At 47.3% G+C, this 15,029-nt stretch overlaps 31 non-coding genes and 19 pseudogenes across 31 annotated transcripts; all 50 read left to right on the top strand.

The window, feature by feature from the left end:
* Nucleotides 1-73: 73 nt before the first annotated feature.
* LOC138455859 (5S ribosomal RNA) lies at nucleotides 74-192 on the top strand (annotated as a pseudogene).
* A 106-nt stretch (nucleotides 193-298) lies between these two features.
* On the top strand, nucleotides 299-407 carry LOC138458568 (5S ribosomal RNA; annotated as a pseudogene).
* Nucleotides 408-870: 463 nt separating this feature from the next.
* LOC138461609 (5S ribosomal RNA) lies at nucleotides 871-989 on the top strand. Its single transcript, XR_011264221.1, has one exon. It is a non-coding gene; the product is annotated as a 5S ribosomal RNA (ribosomal RNA).
* Nucleotides 990-1,095: 106 nt separating this feature from the next.
* LOC138462290 (5S ribosomal RNA) lies at nucleotides 1,096-1,214 on the top strand. Its single transcript, XR_011264890.1, has one exon. It is a non-coding gene; the product is annotated as a 5S ribosomal RNA (ribosomal RNA).
* A 106-nt stretch (nucleotides 1,215-1,320) lies between these two features.
* Nucleotides 1,321-1,439, top strand: LOC138454886 (5S ribosomal RNA). The gene has a single exon (XR_011261545.1). It is a non-coding gene; the product is annotated as a 5S ribosomal RNA (ribosomal RNA).
* Nucleotides 1,440-1,545: 106 nt separating this feature from the next.
* LOC138460617 (5S ribosomal RNA) lies at nucleotides 1,546-1,664 on the top strand. The gene has a single exon (XR_011263294.1). It is a non-coding gene; the product is annotated as a 5S ribosomal RNA (ribosomal RNA).
* Nucleotides 1,665-1,770: 106 nt separating this feature from the next.
* LOC138457295 (5S ribosomal RNA) lies at nucleotides 1,771-1,879 on the top strand (annotated as a pseudogene).
* Nucleotides 1,880-2,342: 463 nt separating this feature from the next.
* LOC138463734 (5S ribosomal RNA) lies at nucleotides 2,343-2,461 on the top strand. Its single transcript, XR_011266319.1, has one exon. It is a non-coding gene; the product is annotated as a 5S ribosomal RNA (ribosomal RNA).
* A 106-nt stretch (nucleotides 2,462-2,567) lies between these two features.
* Nucleotides 2,568-2,686, top strand: LOC138455856 (5S ribosomal RNA; annotated as a pseudogene).
* A 107-nt stretch (nucleotides 2,687-2,793) lies between these two features.
* On the top strand, nucleotides 2,794-2,902 carry LOC138457294 (5S ribosomal RNA; annotated as a pseudogene).
* Nucleotides 2,903-3,365: 463 nt separating this feature from the next.
* Nucleotides 3,366-3,484, top strand: LOC138454351 (5S ribosomal RNA). Its single transcript, XR_011261032.1, has one exon. It is a non-coding gene; the product is annotated as a 5S ribosomal RNA (ribosomal RNA).
* Nucleotides 3,485-3,590: 106 nt separating this feature from the next.
* On the top strand, nucleotides 3,591-3,709 carry LOC138455147 (5S ribosomal RNA). The gene has a single exon (XR_011261788.1). It is a non-coding gene; the product is annotated as a 5S ribosomal RNA (ribosomal RNA).
* Nucleotides 3,710-3,815: 106 nt separating this feature from the next.
* On the top strand, nucleotides 3,816-3,924 carry LOC138457293 (5S ribosomal RNA; annotated as a pseudogene).
* A 463-nt stretch (nucleotides 3,925-4,387) lies between these two features.
* LOC138458781 (5S ribosomal RNA) lies at nucleotides 4,388-4,506 on the top strand. Its single transcript, XR_011262477.1, has one exon. It is a non-coding gene; the product is annotated as a 5S ribosomal RNA (ribosomal RNA).
* Nucleotides 4,507-4,612: 106 nt separating this feature from the next.
* On the top strand, nucleotides 4,613-4,721 carry LOC138458835 (5S ribosomal RNA; annotated as a pseudogene).
* Nucleotides 4,722-4,827: 106 nt separating this feature from the next.
* Nucleotides 4,828-4,946, top strand: LOC138455041 (5S ribosomal RNA). The gene has a single exon (XR_011261687.1). It is a non-coding gene; the product is annotated as a 5S ribosomal RNA (ribosomal RNA).
* Nucleotides 4,947-5,052: 106 nt separating this feature from the next.
* On the top strand, nucleotides 5,053-5,171 carry LOC138456813 (5S ribosomal RNA). The gene has a single exon (XR_011262138.1). It is a non-coding gene; the product is annotated as a 5S ribosomal RNA (ribosomal RNA).
* Nucleotides 5,172-5,277: 106 nt separating this feature from the next.
* On the top strand, nucleotides 5,278-5,396 carry LOC138462485 (5S ribosomal RNA). Its single transcript, XR_011265080.1, has one exon. It is a non-coding gene; the product is annotated as a 5S ribosomal RNA (ribosomal RNA).
* Nucleotides 5,397-5,502: 106 nt separating this feature from the next.
* On the top strand, nucleotides 5,503-5,621 carry LOC138460616 (5S ribosomal RNA). The gene has a single exon (XR_011263293.1). It is a non-coding gene; the product is annotated as a 5S ribosomal RNA (ribosomal RNA).
* A 98-nt stretch (nucleotides 5,622-5,719) lies between these two features.
* Nucleotides 5,720-5,828, top strand: LOC138457292 (5S ribosomal RNA; annotated as a pseudogene).
* A 463-nt stretch (nucleotides 5,829-6,291) lies between these two features.
* Nucleotides 6,292-6,410, top strand: LOC138461608 (5S ribosomal RNA). The gene has a single exon (XR_011264220.1). It is a non-coding gene; the product is annotated as a 5S ribosomal RNA (ribosomal RNA).
* Nucleotides 6,411-6,516: 106 nt separating this feature from the next.
* On the top strand, nucleotides 6,517-6,635 carry LOC138462289 (5S ribosomal RNA). The gene has a single exon (XR_011264889.1). It is a non-coding gene; the product is annotated as a 5S ribosomal RNA (ribosomal RNA).
* Nucleotides 6,636-6,741: 106 nt separating this feature from the next.
* On the top strand, nucleotides 6,742-6,860 carry LOC138454995 (5S ribosomal RNA). Its single transcript, XR_011261645.1, has one exon. It is a non-coding gene; the product is annotated as a 5S ribosomal RNA (ribosomal RNA).
* Nucleotides 6,861-6,966: 106 nt separating this feature from the next.
* Nucleotides 6,967-7,085, top strand: LOC138462908 (5S ribosomal RNA). Its single transcript, XR_011265496.1, has one exon. It is a non-coding gene; the product is annotated as a 5S ribosomal RNA (ribosomal RNA).
* A 106-nt stretch (nucleotides 7,086-7,191) lies between these two features.
* LOC138457290 (5S ribosomal RNA) lies at nucleotides 7,192-7,300 on the top strand (annotated as a pseudogene).
* A 463-nt stretch (nucleotides 7,301-7,763) lies between these two features.
* LOC138463733 (5S ribosomal RNA) lies at nucleotides 7,764-7,882 on the top strand. Its single transcript, XR_011266318.1, has one exon. It is a non-coding gene; the product is annotated as a 5S ribosomal RNA (ribosomal RNA).
* Nucleotides 7,883-7,988: 106 nt separating this feature from the next.
* On the top strand, nucleotides 7,989-8,107 carry LOC138455855 (5S ribosomal RNA; annotated as a pseudogene).
* A 106-nt stretch (nucleotides 8,108-8,213) lies between these two features.
* Nucleotides 8,214-8,322, top strand: LOC138458567 (5S ribosomal RNA; annotated as a pseudogene).
* A 463-nt stretch (nucleotides 8,323-8,785) lies between these two features.
* On the top strand, nucleotides 8,786-8,904 carry LOC138461607 (5S ribosomal RNA). The gene has a single exon (XR_011264219.1). It is a non-coding gene; the product is annotated as a 5S ribosomal RNA (ribosomal RNA).
* A 106-nt stretch (nucleotides 8,905-9,010) lies between these two features.
* On the top strand, nucleotides 9,011-9,129 carry LOC138455854 (5S ribosomal RNA; annotated as a pseudogene).
* Nucleotides 9,130-9,236: 107 nt separating this feature from the next.
* Nucleotides 9,237-9,345, top strand: LOC138458833 (5S ribosomal RNA; annotated as a pseudogene).
* A 106-nt stretch (nucleotides 9,346-9,451) lies between these two features.
* Nucleotides 9,452-9,570, top strand: LOC138454480 (5S ribosomal RNA). Its single transcript, XR_011261155.1, has one exon. It is a non-coding gene; the product is annotated as a 5S ribosomal RNA (ribosomal RNA).
* Nucleotides 9,571-9,676: 106 nt separating this feature from the next.
* LOC138456802 (5S ribosomal RNA) lies at nucleotides 9,677-9,795 on the top strand. The gene has a single exon (XR_011262137.1). It is a non-coding gene; the product is annotated as a 5S ribosomal RNA (ribosomal RNA).
* Nucleotides 9,796-9,901: 106 nt separating this feature from the next.
* Nucleotides 9,902-10,020, top strand: LOC138455146 (5S ribosomal RNA). Its single transcript, XR_011261787.1, has one exon. It is a non-coding gene; the product is annotated as a 5S ribosomal RNA (ribosomal RNA).
* Nucleotides 10,021-10,126: 106 nt separating this feature from the next.
* Nucleotides 10,127-10,235, top strand: LOC138457289 (5S ribosomal RNA; annotated as a pseudogene).
* Nucleotides 10,236-10,698: 463 nt separating this feature from the next.
* On the top strand, nucleotides 10,699-10,817 carry LOC138458769 (5S ribosomal RNA). Its single transcript, XR_011262475.1, has one exon. It is a non-coding gene; the product is annotated as a 5S ribosomal RNA (ribosomal RNA).
* Nucleotides 10,818-10,923: 106 nt separating this feature from the next.
* Nucleotides 10,924-11,032, top strand: LOC138458832 (5S ribosomal RNA; annotated as a pseudogene).
* A 106-nt stretch (nucleotides 11,033-11,138) lies between these two features.
* LOC138454479 (5S ribosomal RNA) lies at nucleotides 11,139-11,257 on the top strand. The gene has a single exon (XR_011261154.1). It is a non-coding gene; the product is annotated as a 5S ribosomal RNA (ribosomal RNA).
* Nucleotides 11,258-11,363: 106 nt separating this feature from the next.
* LOC138456790 (5S ribosomal RNA) lies at nucleotides 11,364-11,482 on the top strand. The gene has a single exon (XR_011262135.1). It is a non-coding gene; the product is annotated as a 5S ribosomal RNA (ribosomal RNA).
* A 106-nt stretch (nucleotides 11,483-11,588) lies between these two features.
* LOC138462484 (5S ribosomal RNA) lies at nucleotides 11,589-11,707 on the top strand. The gene has a single exon (XR_011265079.1). It is a non-coding gene; the product is annotated as a 5S ribosomal RNA (ribosomal RNA).
* Nucleotides 11,708-11,813: 106 nt separating this feature from the next.
* On the top strand, nucleotides 11,814-11,932 carry LOC138460615 (5S ribosomal RNA). The gene has a single exon (XR_011263292.1). It is a non-coding gene; the product is annotated as a 5S ribosomal RNA (ribosomal RNA).
* Nucleotides 11,933-12,030: 98 nt separating this feature from the next.
* On the top strand, nucleotides 12,031-12,139 carry LOC138457288 (5S ribosomal RNA; annotated as a pseudogene).
* A 463-nt stretch (nucleotides 12,140-12,602) lies between these two features.
* On the top strand, nucleotides 12,603-12,721 carry LOC138461606 (5S ribosomal RNA). The gene has a single exon (XR_011264218.1). It is a non-coding gene; the product is annotated as a 5S ribosomal RNA (ribosomal RNA).
* Nucleotides 12,722-12,827: 106 nt separating this feature from the next.
* LOC138462288 (5S ribosomal RNA) lies at nucleotides 12,828-12,946 on the top strand. The gene has a single exon (XR_011264888.1). It is a non-coding gene; the product is annotated as a 5S ribosomal RNA (ribosomal RNA).
* A 106-nt stretch (nucleotides 12,947-13,052) lies between these two features.
* LOC138454994 (5S ribosomal RNA) lies at nucleotides 13,053-13,171 on the top strand. The gene has a single exon (XR_011261644.1). It is a non-coding gene; the product is annotated as a 5S ribosomal RNA (ribosomal RNA).
* Nucleotides 13,172-13,277: 106 nt separating this feature from the next.
* On the top strand, nucleotides 13,278-13,396 carry LOC138462907 (5S ribosomal RNA). Its single transcript, XR_011265494.1, has one exon. It is a non-coding gene; the product is annotated as a 5S ribosomal RNA (ribosomal RNA).
* A 106-nt stretch (nucleotides 13,397-13,502) lies between these two features.
* On the top strand, nucleotides 13,503-13,611 carry LOC138457286 (5S ribosomal RNA; annotated as a pseudogene).
* A 463-nt stretch (nucleotides 13,612-14,074) lies between these two features.
* LOC138463732 (5S ribosomal RNA) lies at nucleotides 14,075-14,193 on the top strand. Its single transcript, XR_011266317.1, has one exon. It is a non-coding gene; the product is annotated as a 5S ribosomal RNA (ribosomal RNA).
* A 106-nt stretch (nucleotides 14,194-14,299) lies between these two features.
* On the top strand, nucleotides 14,300-14,418 carry LOC138455853 (5S ribosomal RNA; annotated as a pseudogene).
* A 106-nt stretch (nucleotides 14,419-14,524) lies between these two features.
* On the top strand, nucleotides 14,525-14,633 carry LOC138458566 (5S ribosomal RNA; annotated as a pseudogene).
* The last annotated feature ends 396 nt before the right edge of the window (nucleotides 14,634-15,029 follow it).

Raw genomic sequence — 15,029 nt, 5'->3', positions numbered from 1 at the left:
TCTCAATTGCCTTTTAAAACTGCAAGGTCTAGCCGACTAGATGCTTAAAAGTACAAAACTCACAAGGCCCAGAGCCTACGGCCACACCACACTGAATGCGCCCGATCTCGTCTGATCTTGGAAGCTAAGCAGTGTCTGGCCCCCTTAGTACCTGGATGGGAGACCGCCTGGGAATACCAGGTGCTGTAGGCTTTTTTGTGCTCCAAGTTCAGGAAGTGAGCCATTTCACAATTGCCTTTCAAAACTGCAAGGTCTAGCCGACTAGATGCTTAAAAGTACAAAACTCACTAGGCCCAGAGCCTACGGCCACACCACACTGAATGCGCCCGATCTCAGAAGCTAAGCAGGGTCGGGCCTAGTTAGTACCTGGATGGGAGACTGCCTGGGAATACCAGGTGCTGTAGGCTTTTTTGTGCTCCATGATTAGTAATTGCGCAACTTCTCAATTATTTTTCAAATTTGGTATGTTTCCAAAATAATTGTATCCCGTTTTATAGCGGAAATGTTGGACAACATCATGAGGGCTGGAGCTACCTTTTTACATAGAATTAGCATACAGGTAGTGTGTTCATGGGTAATAAATCGACTTTCACATGTAATGCAGTACAGAGAATATTGAGTCCTTCAAGAGGCATGAAAGAAAACCATTATTGTGTTGATTGTTCTCTCCACCTCCCTGCAACAGACACAGGATGGATGAATTAAAGTTATCCTACCAGACATAGGAGTCCTGAATGGGCCCACCAGTCTTATATATCTCGCCTGATCGAGCCTGATCGAGCGATGAGCGTGGTATCATGTTGCAAGTGGCTGCATGGCTTAGCTTACTAAATGCAAATGCATAAGAGTAATATTCTTAGCGTTCCTAGAGCCTACGGCCACACCACACTGAATGCACCCGATCTCGTCTGATCTCGGAAGTTAAGCAGTGTCAGGCCTAGTTAGTACCTGGATGGGAGACCGCCTGGGAATACCAGGTGCTGTAGGCTTTTTTGTGCTCCAAGTTCAGGAAGTGAGCCCTTTCTCAATTGCCTTTTAAAACTGCAAGGTCTAGCCGACTAGATGCTTAAAAGTACAAAACTCACAAGGCCCAGAGCCTACGGCCACACCACACTGAATGCGCCCGATCTCGTCTGATCTCGGAAGCTAAGCAGTGTCGGGCCTCGTTAGTACCTGGATGGGAGACCGCCTGGGAATACCAGGTGCTGTAGGCTTTTTTGTGCTCCAAGTTCAGGAAGTGAGCCATTTCTCAATTGCCTTTCAAAACTGCAAGGTCTAGCTGACTAGATGCTTAAAAGTACAAAACTCACAAGGCCCAGAGCCTACGGCCACACCACACTGAATGCGCCCCATCTCGTCTGATCTCGGAAGCTAAGCAGTGTCGGGCCTCGTTAGTACCTGGATGGGAGACCGCCTGGGAATACCAGGTGCTGTAGGCTTTTTTGTGCTCCAAGTTCAGGAAGTGAGCCATTTCTCAATTGCCTTTCAAAACTGCAAGGTCTAGCTGACTAGATGCTTAAAAGTACAAAACTCACTAGGCCCAGAGCCTACGGCCACACCACACTGATTGCGCCCGATCTCGTCTGATCTCGGAAGCTAAGCAGTGTCGGGCCTAGTTAGTACCTGGATGGGAGACCACCTGGGAATACCAGGTGCTGTAGGCTTTTTTGTACTCCAAGTTCAGGAAGTGAGCCATTTCACAATTGCCTTTCAAAACTGCAAGGTCTAGCCGACTAGATGCTTAAAAGTACAAAACTCACTAGGCCCAGAGCCTACGGCCACACCACACTGAATGCGCCCGATCTCGGAAGCTAAGCAGGGTCGGGCCTAGTTAGTACCTGGATGGGAGACTGCCTGGGAATACCAGGTGCTGTAGGCTTTTTTGTGCTCCATGATTAGTAATTGCGCAACTTCTCAATTATTTTTCAAATTTGGTATGTTTCCAAAATAATTGTATCCCGTTTTATAGCGGAAATGTTGGACAACATCATGAGGGCTGGAGCTACCTTTTTACATAGAATTAGCATACAGGTAGTGTGTTCATGGGTAATAAATCGACTTTCACATGTAATGCAGTACAGAGAATATTGAGTCCTTCAAGAGGCATGAAAGAAAACCATTATTGTGTTGATTGTTCTCTCCACCTCCCTGCAACAGACACAGGATGGATGAATTAAAGTTATCCTACCAGACATAGGAGTCCTGAATGGGCCCACCAGTCTTATATATCTCGCCTGATCGAGCCTGATCGAGCGATGAGCGTGGTATCATGTTGCAAGTGGCTGCATGGCTTAGCTTACTAAATGCAAATGCATAAGAGTAATATTCTTAGCATTCCTAGAGCCTACGGCCACACCACACTGAATGCACCCGATCTCGTCTGATCTTGGAAGTTAAGCAGTGTCAGGCCTAGTTAGTACCTGGATGGGAGACCGCCTGGGAATACCAGGTGCTGTAGGCTTTTTTGTGCTCCAAGTTCAGGAAGTGAGCCCTTTCTCAATTGCCTTTTAAAACTGCAAGGTCTAGCCGACTAGATGCTTAAAAGTACAAAACTCACAAGGCCCAGAGCCTACGGCCACACCACACTGAATGCGCCCGATCTCGTCTGATCTTGGAAGCTAAGCAGTGTCTGGCCCCCTTAGTACCTGGATGGGAGACCGCCTGGGAATACCAGGTGCTGTAGGCTTTTTTTGTGCTCCAAGTTCAGGAAGTGAGCCATTTCACAATTGCCTTTCAAAACTGCAAGGTCTAGCCGACTAGATGCTTAAAAGTACAAAACTCACTAGGCCCAGAGCCTACGGCCACACCACACTGAATGCGCCCGATCTCGGAAGCTAAGCAGGGTCGGGCCTAGTTAGTACCTGGATGGGAGACTGCCTGGGAATACCAGGTGCTGTAGGCTTTTTTGTGCTCCATGATTAGTAATTGCGCAACTTCTCAATTATTTTTCAAATTTGGTATGTTTCCAAAATAATTGTATCCCGTTTTATAGCGGAAATGTTGGACAACATCATGAGGGCTGGAGCTACCTTTTTACATAGAATTAGCATACAGGTAGTGTGTTCATGGGTAATAAATCGACTTTCACATGTAATGCAGTACAGAGAATATTGAGTCCTTCAAGAGGCATGAAAGAAAACCATTATTGTGTTGATTGTTCTCTCCACCTCCCTGCAACAGACACAGGATGGATGAATTAAAGTTATCCTACCAGACATAGGAGTCCTGAATGGGCCCACCAGTCTTATATATCTCGCCTGATCGAGCCTGATCGAGCGATGAGCGTGGTATCATGTTGCAAGTGGCTGCATGGCTTAGCTTACTAAATGCAAATGCATAAGAGTAATATTCTTAGCATTCCTAGAGCCTACGGCCACACCACACTGAATGCACCCGATCTCGTCTGATCTTGGAAGTTAAGCAGTGTCAGGCCTAGTTAGTACCTGGATGGGAGACTGCCTGGGAATACCAGGTGCTGTAGGCTTTTTTGTGCTCCAAGTTCAGGAAGTGAGCCCTTTCTCAATTGCCTTTTAAAACTGCAAGGTCTAGCCGACTAGATGCTTAAAAGTACAAAACTCACAAGGCCCAGAGCCTACGGCCACACCACACTGAATGCGCCCGATCTCGTCTGATCTTGGAAGCTAAGCAGTGTCTGGCCTCGTTAGTACCTGGATGGGAGACCGCCTGGGAATACCAGGTGCTGTAGGCTTTTTTGTGCTCCAAGTTCAGGAAGTGAGCCATTTCACAATTGCCTTTCAAAACTGCAAGGTCTAGCCGACTAGATGCTTAAAAGTACAAAACTCACTAGGCCCAGAGCCTACGGCCACACCACACTGAATGCGCCCGATCTCGGAAGCTAAGCAGGGTCGGGCCTAGTTAGTACCTGGATGGGAGACTGCCTGGGAATACCAGGTGCTGTAGGCTTTTTTGTGCTCCATGATTAGTAATTGCGCAACTTCTCAATTATTTTTCAAATTTGGTATGTTTCCAAAATAATTGTATCCCGTTTTATAGCGGAAATGTTGGACAACATCATGAGGGCTAGAGCTACCTTTTTACATAGAATTAGCATACAGGTAGTGTGTTCATGGGTAATAAATCGACTTTCACATGTAATGCAGTACAGAGAATATTGAGTCCTTCAAGAGGCATGAAAGAAAACCATTATTGTGTTGATTGTTCTCTCCACCTCCCTGCAACAGACACAGGATGGATGAATTAAAGTTATCCTACCAGACATAGGAGTCCTGAATGGGCCCACCAGTCTTATATATCTCGCCTGATCGAGCCTGATCGAGCGATGAGCGTGGTATCATGTTGCAAGTGGCTGCATGGCTTAGCTTACTAAATGCAAATGCATAAGAGTAATATTCTTAGCATTTCTAGAGCCTACGGCCACACCACACTGAATGCACCCGATCTCGTCTGATCTCGGAAGTTAAGCAGTGTTAGGCCTAGTTAGTACCTGGATGGGAGACCGCCTGGGAATACCAGGTGCTGTAGGCTTTTTTGTGTTCCAAGTTCAGGAAGTGAGCCATTTCACAATTGCCTTTCAAAACTGCAAGGTCTAGCCGACTAGATGCTTAAAAGTACAAAACTCACAAGGCCCAGAGCCTACGGCCACACCACACTGAATGCGTCTGATCTCGGAAGCTAAGCTGTGTCGGGCCTCGTTAGTACCTGGATGGGAGACCGCCTGGGAATACCAGGTGCTGTAGGCTTTTTTGTGCTCCAAGTTCAGGAAGTGAGCCATTTCTCAATTGCCATTCAAAACTGCAAGGTCTAGCTGACTAGATGCTTAAAAGTACAAAACTCACTAGGCCCAGAGACTACGGACACACCACACTGATTGCGCCCGATCTCGTCTGATCTCGGAAGGTAAGCAGTGTCGGGCCTAGTTAGTACCTGGATGGGAGACCACCTGGGAATACCAGGTGCTGTAGGCTTTTTTGTGCTCCAAGTTCAGGAAGTGAGCCATTTCACAATTGCCTTTCAAAACTGCAAGGTCTAGCCGACTAGATGCTTAAAAGTACAAAACTCACTAGGCCCAGAGCCTACGGCCACACCACACTGAATGCGCCTGATCTCGTCTGATCTCAGAAGCTAAGCAGTGTCGGGCCTAGTTAGTACCTGGATGGGAGACCGCCTGGGAATACCAGGTGCTGTAGGCTTTTTTGTACTCCAAGTTCAGGAAGTGAGCCATTTCTCAATTTCCTTTCAAAACTGCAAGGTCTAGCTGACTAGATGCTTAAAAGTACAAAACTCACTAGGCCCAGAGCCTACGGCCACACCACACTGATTGCGCCCGATCTCGTCTGATCTCGGAAGCTAAGCAGTGTCGGGCCTTGTTAGTACCTGGATGGGAGACCGCCTGGGAATACCAGGTGCTGTAGGCTTTTTTGTGCTCCAAGTTCAGGAAGTGAGCCATTTCTCAATTGCCTTTCAAAACTGCAAGGTCTAGCTGACTAGATGCTTAAAAGTACAAAACTCACTAGGCCCAGAGCCTACGGCCACACCACACTGATTGCGCCCGATCTCGTCTGATCTCGGAAGCTAAGCAGTGTCGGGCCTAGTTAGTACCTGGATGGGAGACCACCTGGGAATACCAGGTGCTGTAGGCTTTTTTGTACTCCAAGTTCAGGAAGTGAGCCATTTCACAATTGCCTGTCAAAACTGCAAGGTCTAGCCGACTAGATGCTTAAAAGTACAAAACTCCAGAGCCTACGGCCACACCACACTGAATGCGCCCGATCTCGGAAGCTAAGCAGGGTCGGGCCTAGTTAGTACCTGGATGGGAGACTGCCTGGGAATACCAGGTGCTGTAGGCTTTTTTGTGCTCCATGATTAGTAATTGCGCAACTTCTCAATTATTTTTCAAATTTGGTATGTTTCCAAAATAATTGTATCCCGTTTTATAGCGGAAATGTTGGACAACATCATGAGGGCTGGAGCTACCTTTTTACATAGAATTAGCATACAGGTAGTGTGTTCATGGGTAATAAATCGACTTTCACATGTAATGCAGTACAGAGAATATTGAGTCCTTCAAGAGGCATGAAAGAAAACCATTATTGTGTTGATTGTTCTCTCCACCTCCCTGCAACAGACACAGGATGGATGAATTAAAGTTATCCTACCAGACATAGGAGTCCTGAATGGGCCCACCAGTCTTATATATCTCGCCTGATCGAGCCTGATCGAGCGATGAGCGTGGTATCATGTTGCAAGTGGCTGCATGGCTTAGCTTACTAAATGCAAATGCATAAGAGTAATATTCTTAGCGTTCCTAGAGCCTACGGCCACACCACACTGAATGCACCCGATCTCGTCTGATCTCGGAAGTTAAGCAGTGTCAGGCCTAGTTAGTACCTGGATGGGAGACCGCCTGGGAATACCAGGTGCTGTAGGCTTTTTTGTGCTCCAAGTTCAGGAAGTGAGCCCTTTCTCAATTGCCTTTTAAAACTGCAAGGTCTAGCCGACTAGATGCTTAAAAGTACAAAACTCACAAGGCCCAGAGCCTACGGCCACACCACACTGAATGCGCCCGATCTCGTCTGATCTCGGAAGCTAAGCAGTGTCGGGCCTCGTTAGTACCTGGATGGGAGACCGCCTGGGAATACCAGGTGCTGTAGGCTTTTTTGTGCTCCAAGTTCAGGAAGTGAGCCATTTCTCAATTGCCTTTCAAAACTGCAAGGTCTAGCTGACTAGATGCTTAAAAGTACAAAACTCACAAGGCCCAGAGCCTACGGCCACACCACACTGAATGCGCCCCATCTCGTCTGATCTCGGAAGCTAAGCAGTGTCGGGCCTCGTTAGTACCTTGATGGGAGACCGCCTGGGAATACCAGGTGCTGTAGGCTTTTTTGTGCTCCAAGTTCAGGAAGTGAGCCATTTCTCAATTGCCTTTCAAAACTGCAAGGTCTAGCTGACTAGATGCTTAAAAGTACAAAACTCACTAGGCCCAGAACCTACGGCCACACCACACTGATTGCGCCCGATCTCGTCTGATCTCGGAAGCTAAGCAGTGTCGGGCCTAGTTAGTACCTGGATGGGAGACCACCTGGGAATACCAGGTGCTGTAGGCTTTTTTGTACTCCAAGTTCAGGAAGTGAGCCATTTCACAATTGCCTTTCAAAACTGCAAGGTCTAGCCGACTAGATGCTTAAAAGTACAAAACTCACTAGGCCCAGAGCCTACGGCCACACCACACTGAATGCGCCCGATCTCGGAAGCTAAGCAGGGTCGGGCCTAGTTAGTACCTGGATGGGAGACTGCCTGGGAATACCAGGTGCTGTAGGCTTTTTTGTGCTCCATGATTAGTAATTGCGCAACTTCTCAATTATTTTTCAAATTTGGTATGTTTCCAAAATAATTGTATCCCGTTTTATAGCGGAAATGTTGGACAACATCATGAGGGCTGGAGCTACCTTTTTACATAGAATTAGCATACAGGTAGTGTGTTCATGGGTAATAAATCGACTTTCACATGTAATGCAGTACAGAGAATATTGAGTCCTTCAAGAGGCATGAAAGAAAACCATTATTGTGTTGATTGTTCTCTCCACCTCCCTGCAACAGACACAGGATGGATGAATTAAAGTTATCCTACCAGACATAGGAGTCCTGAATGGGCCCACCAGTCTTATATATCTCGCCTGATCGAGCCTGATCGAGCGATGAGCGTGGTATCATGTTGCAAGTGGCTGCATGGCTTAGCTTACTAAATGCAAATGCATAAGAGTAATATTCTTAGCATTCCTAGAGCCTACGGCCACACCACACTGAATGCACCCGATCTCGTCTGATCTTGGAAGTTAAGCAGTGTCAGGCCTAGTTAGTACCTGGATGGGAGACCGCCTGGGAATACCAGGTGCTGTAGGCTTTTTTGTGCTCCAAGTTCAGGAAGTGAGCCCTTTCTCAATTTCCTTTTAAAACTGCAAGGTCTAGCCGACTAGATGCTTAAAAGTACAAAACTCACAAGGCCCAGAGCCTACGGCCACACCACACTGAATGCGCCCGATCTCGTCTGATCTTGGAAGCTAAGCAGTGTCTGGCCCCCTTAGTACCTGGATGGGAGACCGCCTGGGAATACCAGGTGCTGTAGGCTTTTTTGTGCTCCAAGTTCAGGAAGTGAGCCATTTCACAATTGCCTTTCAAAACTGCAAGGTCTAGCCGACTAGATGCTTAAAAGTACAAAACTCACTAGGCCCAGAGCCTACGGCCACACCACACTGAATGCGCCCGATCTCAGAAGCTAAGCAGGGTCGGGCCTAGTTAGTACCTGGATGGGAGACTGCCTGGGAATACCAGGTGCTGTAGGCTTTTTTGTGCTCCATGATTAGTAATTGCGCAACTTCTCAATTATTTTTCAAATTTGGTATGTTTCCAAAATAATTGTATCCCGTTTTATAGCGGAAATGTTGGACAACATCATGAGGGCTGGAGCTACCTTTTTACATAGAATTAGCATACAGGTAGTGTGTTCATGGGTAATAAATCGACTTTCACATGTAATGCAGTACAGAGAATATTGAGTCCTTCAAGAGGCATGAAAGAAAACCATTATTGTGTTGATTGTTCTCTCCACCTCCCTGCAACAGACACAGGATGGATGAATTAAAGTTATCCTACCAGACATAGGAGTCCTGAATGGGCCCACCAGTCTTATATATCTCGCCTGATCGAGCCTGATCGAGCGATGAGCGTGGTATCATGTTGCAAGTGGCTGCATGGCTTAGCTTACTAAATGCAAATGCATAAGAGTAATATTCTTAGCGTTCCTAGAGCCTACGGCCACACCACACTGAATGCACCCGATCTCGTCTGATCTCGGAAGTTAAGCAGTGTCAGGCCTAGTTAGTACCTGGATGGGAGACCGCCTGGGAATACCAGGTGCTGTAGGCTTTTTTGTGCTCCAAGTTCAGGAAGTGAGCCCTTTCTCAATTGCCTTTTAAAACTGCAAGGTCTAGCCGACTAGATGCTTAAAAGTACAAAACTCACAAGGCCCAGAGCCTACGGCCACACCACACTGAATGCGCCCGATCTCGTCTGATCTTGGAAGCTAAGCAGTGTCTGGCCCCCTTAGTACCTGGATGGGAGACCGCCTGGGAATACCAGGTGCTGTAGGCTTTTTTTGTGCTCCAAGTTCAGGAAGTGAGCCATTTCACAATTGCCTTTCAAAACTGCAAGGTCTAGCCGACTAGATGCTTAAAAGTACAAAACTCACTAGGCCCAGAGCCTACGGCCACACCACACTGAATGCGTCTGATCTCGGAAGCTAAGCTGTGTCGGGCCTCGTTAGTACCTGGATGGGAGACCGCCTGGGAATACCAGGTGCTGTAGGCTTTTTTGTGCTCCAAGTTCAGGAAGTGAGCCATTTCTCAATTGCCATTCAAAACTGCAAGGTCTAGCTGACTAGATGCTTAAAAGTACAAAACTCACTAGGCCCAGAGACTACGGACACACCACACTGATTGCGCCCGATCTCGTCTGATCTCGGAAGCTAAGCAGTGTCGGGCCTAGTTAGTACCTGGATGGGAGACCACCTGGGAATACCAGGTGCTGTAGGCTTTTTTGTGCTCCAAGTTCAGGAAGTGAGCCATTTCACAATTGCCTTTCAAAACTGCAAGGTCTAGCCGACTAGATGCTTAAAAGTACAAAACTCACTAGGCCCAGAGCCTACGGCCACACCACACTGAATGCGCCTGATCTCGTCTGATCTCAGAAGCTAAGCAGTGTCGGGCCTAGTTAGTACCTGGATGGGAGACCGCCTGGGAATACCAGGTGCTGTAGGCTTTTTTGTACTCCAAGTTCAGGAAGTGAGCCATTTCTCAATTTCCTTTCAAAACTGCAAGGTCTAGCCGACTAGATGCTTAAAAGTACAAAACTCACAAGGCCCAGAGCCTACGGCCACACCACACTGAATGCGCCCGATCTCGTCTGATCTTGGAAGCTAAGCAGTGTCTGGCCTCGTTAGTACCTGGATGGGAGACCGCCTGGGAATACCAGGTGCTGTAGGCTTTTTTGTGCTCCAAGTTCAGGAAGTGAGCCATTTCACAATTGCCTTTCAAAACTGCAAGGTCTAGCCGACTAGATGCTTAAAAGTACAAAACTCACTAGGCCCAGAGCCTACGGCCACACCACACTGAATGCGCCCGATCTCGGAAGCTAAGCAGGGTCGGGCCTAGTTAGTACCTGGATGGGAGACTGCCTGGGAATACCAGGTGCTGTAGGCTTTTTTGTGCTCCATGATTAGTAATTGCGCAACTTCTCAATTATTTTTCAAATTTGGTATGTTTCCAAAATAATTGTATCCCGTTTTATAGCGGAAATGTTGGACAACATCATGAGGGCTAGAGCTACCTTTTTACATAGAATTAGCATACAGGTAGTGTGTTCATGGGTAATAAATCGACTTTCACATGTAATGCAGTACAGAGAATATTGAGTCCTTCAAGAGGCATGAAAGAAAACCATTATTGTGTTGATTGTTCTCTCCACCTCCCTGCAACAGACACAGGATGGATGAATTAAAGTTATCCTACCAGACATAGGAGTCCTGAATGGGCCCACCAGTCTTATATATCTCGCCTGATCGAGCCTGATCGAGCGATGAGCGTGGTATCATGTTGCAAGTGGCTGCATGGCTTAGCTTACTAAATGCAAATGCATAAGAGTAATATTCTTAGCATTTCTAGAGCCTACGGCCACACCACACTGAATGCACCCGATCTCGTCTGATCTCGGAAGTTAAGCAGTGTTAGGCCTAGTTAGTACCTGGATGGGAGACCGCCTGGGAATACCAGGTGCTGTAGGCTTTTTTGTGTTCCAAGTTCAGGAAGTGAGCCATTTCACAATTGCCTTTCAAAACTGCAAGGTCTAGCCGACTAGATGCTTAAAAGTACAAAACTCACAAGGCCCAGAGCCTACGGCCACACCACACTGAATGCGTCTGATCTCGGAAGCTAAGCTGTGTCGGGCCTCGTTAGTACCTGGATGGGAGACCGCCTGGGAATACCAGGTGCTGTAGGCTTTTTTGTGCTCCAAGTTCAGGAAGTGAGCCATTTCTCAATTGCCATTCAAAACTGCAAGGTCTAGCTGACTAGATGCTTAAAAGTACAAAACTCACTAGGCCCAGAGACTACGGACACACCACACTGATTGCGCCCGATCTCGTCTGATCTCGGAAGCTAAGCAGTGTCGGGCCTAGTTAGTACCTGGATGGGAGACCACCTGGGAATACCAGGTGCTGTAGGCTTTTTTGTGCTCCAAGTTCAGGAAGTGAGCCATTTCACAATTGCCTTTCAAAACTGCAAGGTCTAGCCGACTAGATGCTTAAAAGTACAAAACTCACTAGGCCCAGAGCCTACGGCCACACCACACTGAATGCGCCTGATCTCGTCTGATCTCAGAAGCTAAGCAGTGTCGGGCCTAGTTAGTACCTGGATGGGAGACCGCCTGGGAATACCAGGTGCTGTAGGCTTTTTTGTACTCCAAGTTCAGGAAGTGAGCCATTTCTCAATTTCCTTTCAAAACTGCAAGGTCTAGCTGACTAGATGCTTAAAAGTACAAAACTCACTAGGCCCAGAGCCTACGGCCACACCACACTGATTGCGCCCGATCTCGTCTGATCTCGGAAGCTAAGCAGTGTCGGGCCTTGTTAGTACCTGGATGGGAGACCGCCTGGGAATACCAGGTGCTGTAGGCTTTTTTGTGCTCCAAGTTCAGGAAGTGAGCCATTTCTCAATTGCCTTTCAAAACTGCAAGGTCTAGCTGACTAGATGCTTAAAAGTACAAAACTCACTAGGCCCAGAGCCTACGGCCACACCACACTGATTGCGCCCGATCTCGTCTGATCTCGGAAGCTAAGCAGTGTCGGGCCTAGTTAGTACCTGGATGGGAGACCACCTGGGAATACCAGGTGCTGTAGGCTTTTTTGTACTCCAAGTTCAGGAAGTGAGCCATTTCACAATTGCCTGTCAAAACTGCAAGGTCTAGCCGACTAGATGCTTAAAAGTACAAAACTCCAGAGCCTACGGCCACACCACACTGAATGCGCCCGATCTCGGAAGCTAAGCAGGGTCGGGCCTAGTTAGTACCTGGATGGGAGACTGCCTGGGAATACCAGGTGCTGTAGGCTTTTTTGTGCTCCATGATTAGTAATTGCGCAACTTCTCAATTATTTTTCAAATTTGGTATGTTTCCAAAATAATTGTATCCCGTTTTATAGCGGAAATGTTGGACAACATCATGAGGGCTGGAGCTACCTTTTTACATAGAATTAGCATACAGGTAGTGTGTTCATGGGTAATAAATCGACTTTCACATGTAATGCAGTACAGAGAATATTGAGTCCTTCAAGAGGCATGAAAGAAAACCATTATTGTGTTGATTGTTCTCTCCACCTCCCTGCAACAGACACAGGATGGATGAATTAAAGTTATCCTACCAGACATAGGAGTCCTGAATGGGCCCACCAGTCTTATATATCTCGCCTGATCGAGCCTGATCGAGCGATGAGCGTGGTATCATGTTGCAAGTGGCTGCATGGCTTAGCTTACTAAATGCAAATGCATAAGAGTAATATTCTTAGCGTTCCTAGAGCCTACGGCCACACCACACTGAATGCACCCGATCTCGTCTGATCTCGGAAGTTAAGCAGTGTCAGGCCTAGTTAGTACCTGGATGGGAGACCGCCTGGGAATACCAGGTGCTGTAGGCTTTTTTGTGCTCCAAGTTCAGGAAGTGAGCCCTTTCTCAATTGCCTTTTAAAACTGCAAGGTCTAGCCGACTAGATGCTTAAAAGTACAAAACTCACAAGGCCCAGAGCCTACGGCCACACCACACTGAATGCGCCCGATCTCGTCTGATCTCGGAAGCTAAGCAGTGTCGGGCCTCGTTAGTACCTGGATGGGAGACCGCCTGGGAATACCAGGTGCTGTAGGCTTTTTTGTGCTCCAAGTTCAGGAAGTGAGCCATTTCTCAATTGCCTTTCAAAACTGCAAGGTCTAGCTGACTAGATGCTTAAAAGTACAAAACTCACAAGGCCCAGAGCCTACGGCCACACCACACTGAATGCGCCCCATCTCGTCTGATCTCGGAAGCTAAGCAGTGTCGGGCCTCGTTAGTACCTTGATGGGAGACCGCCTGGGAATACCAGGTGCTGTAGGCTTTTTTGTGCTCCAAGTTCAGGAAGTGAGCCATTTCTCAATTGCCTTTCAAAACTGCAAGGTCTAGCTGACTAGATGCTTAAAAGTACAAAACTCACTAGGCCCAGAACCTACGGCCACACCACACTGATTGCGCCCGATCTCGTCTGATCTCGGAAGCTAAGCAGTGTCGGGCCTAGTTAGTACCTGGATGGGAGACCACCTGGGAATACCAGGTGCTGTAGGCTTTTTTGTACTCCAAGTTCAGGAAGTGAGCCATTTCACAATTGCCTTTCAAAACTGCAAGGTCTAGCCGACTAGATGCTTAAAAGTACAAAACTCACTAGGCCCAGAGCCTACGGCCACACCACACTGAATGCGCCCGATCTCGGAAGCTAAGCAGGGTCGGGCCTAGTTAGTACCTGGATGGGAGACTGCCTGGGAATACCAGGTGCTGTAGGCTTTTTTGTGCTCCATGATTAGTAATTGCGCAACTTCTCAATTATTTTTCAAATTTGGTATGTTTCCAAAATAATTGTATCCCGTTTTATAGCGGAAATGTTGGACAACATCATGAGGGCTGGAGCTACCTTTTTACATAGAATTAGCATACAGGTAGTGTGTTCATGGGTAATAAATCGACTTTCACATGTAATGCAGTACAGAGAATATTGAGTCCTTCAAGAGGCATGAAAGAAAACCATTATTGTGTTGATTGTTCTCTCCACCTCCCTGCAACAGACACAGGATGGATGAATTAAAGTTATCCTACCAGACATAGGAGTCCTGAATGGGCCCACCAGTCTTATATATCTCGCCTGATCGAGCCTGATCGAGCGATGAGCGTGGTATCATGTTGCAAGTGGCTGCATGGCTTAGCTTACTAAATGCAAATGCATAAGAGTAATATTCTTAGCATTCCTAGAGCCTACGGCCACACCACACTGAATGCACCCGATCTCGTCTGATCTTGGAAGTTAAGCAGTGTCAGGCCTAGTTAGTACCTGGATGGGAGACCGCCTGGGAATACCAGGTGCTGTAGGCTTTTTTGTGCTCCAAGTTCAGGAAGTGAGCCCTTTCTCAATTTCCTTTTAAAACTGCAAGGTCTAGCCGACTAGATGCTTAAAAGTACAAAACTCACAAGGCCCAGAGCCTACGGCCACACCACACTGAATGCGCCCGATCTCGTCTGATCTTGGAAGCTAAGCAGTGTCTGGCCCCCTTAGTACCTGGATGGGAGACCGCCTGGGAATACCAGGTGCTGTAGGCTTTTTTGTGCTCCAAGTTCAGGAAGTGAGCCATTTCACAATTGCCTTTCAAAACTGCAAGGTCTAGCCGACTAGATGCTTAAAAGTACAAAACTCACTAGGCCCAGAGCCTACGGCCACACCACACTGAATGCGCCCGATCTCAGAAGCTAAGCAGGGTCGGGCCTAGTTAGTACCTGGATGGGAGACTGCCTGGGAATACCAGGTGCTGTAGGCTTTTTTGTGCTCCATGATTAGTAATTGCGCAACTTCTCAATTATTTTTCAAATTTGGTATGTTTCCAAAATAATTGTATCCCGTTTTATAGCGGAAATGTTGGACAACATCATGAGGGCTGGAGCTACCTTTTTACATAGAATTAGCATACAGGTAGTGTGTTCATGGGTAATAAATCGACTTTCACATGTAATGCAGTACAGAGAATATTGAGTCCTTCAAGAGGCATGAAAGAAAACCATTATTGTGTTGATTGTTCTCTCCACCTCCCTGCAACAGACACAGGATGGATGAATTAAAGTTATCCTACCAGACATAGGAGTCCTGAATGGGCCCACCAGTCTTATATATCTCGCCTGATCGAGCCTGATCGAGCGATGAGCGTGGTATCATGTTG

The sequence above is a fragment of the Ambystoma mexicanum genome, chromosome 4p (genome assembly GCF_040938575.1).
Source record: "Ambystoma mexicanum isolate Mex_15411 chromosome 4p, UKY_AmexF1_1, whole genome shotgun sequence".
NCBI classification, from domain to species: Eukaryota; Metazoa; Chordata; class Amphibia; order Caudata; family Ambystomatidae; genus Ambystoma; species Ambystoma mexicanum.
The sequence above is the reverse complement of the archived record's forward strand: the minus strand, read 5'-3'. Positions and strand labels throughout refer to the sequence as shown.